Consider the following 933-nt stretch of genomic DNA (forward strand, 5'->3'; position numbering starts at 1 on the left):
ATTCTAAAGGCTTTTTAATAAATATGGCAACATTTTGTGACGTTTCATCGTTGCTGACGCGTAGTGAAGTGTTTTGAGAGTCATGTGAAGGCAACAGAACTTACGTAACGCATACGGTTTTTTTATAGTTTTTCATTTCTCAATGTGTCCTTAATGTGTCGGAATATACCGCGTTTACCCTATTGATTTATTACTATCAATTTCAAAACTCCACATATTTCTAAAGAGAGTTGTGATGAGACCATGGGGTCGAACCGTCGAACTATTGAGTTTAGACCATTACAACTTGCAAGAGGGGCCCAAGGGCCAAGGGCATGGGGCCTTGCGAAGGGTTAAGACCGCCGCATGGCGGTGGACCGATAACTTGATAAGTACTCACAATAATTCCCTGCCACCATGAATTCTATTTTAGCTTTCTAAAGTACGGCGCACGGCGCATTTTTTTACCAGCAATAGCATAGTACGGCCAATGTATCAGTCACCAATATCAAGGACTTCAATGTCATCATTAACCAAGTGGTCTCGTACCTCATTGCTTGTATTAGTACCTAAGTACTAGGAGTAGGTGGTACAATGTCATCAACTTCAAGGCTGAGAGGTGGCATTTGTGACCAGGTGGGTATTGCAGAGCCTCCAGAGTCCAGACTCCAGAGGGATTAGTCATTAGTAATGCTGACACCATACCAGTTTGTCATTCATAGTACATTTATACTAAACCATGAATAACAATACCTCAATATAAATTGAAGACTGCCACTCTTTATAATTAAATATATGAAAAAATCAAATAAATCAAAAAAATCGAAAAAATCAAAAAAATCATGATTTTTTTATAAAAAAATAAAGTGATTTAATCACATGATTTAATCATTGCCAACCCTGCCTGAGATACTGGATAGGCTGCTGTGGCCTTCCTGTGCTTCACCGTCATCC

The sequence above is a fragment of the Hyalella azteca genome, unplaced genomic scaffold, assembly GCF_000764305.2.
Source record: "Hyalella azteca isolate HAZT.00-mixed unplaced genomic scaffold, Hazt_2.0.2 contig14460, whole genome shotgun sequence".
NCBI classification, from domain to species: Eukaryota; Metazoa; Arthropoda; class Malacostraca; order Amphipoda; family Hyalellidae; genus Hyalella; species Hyalella azteca.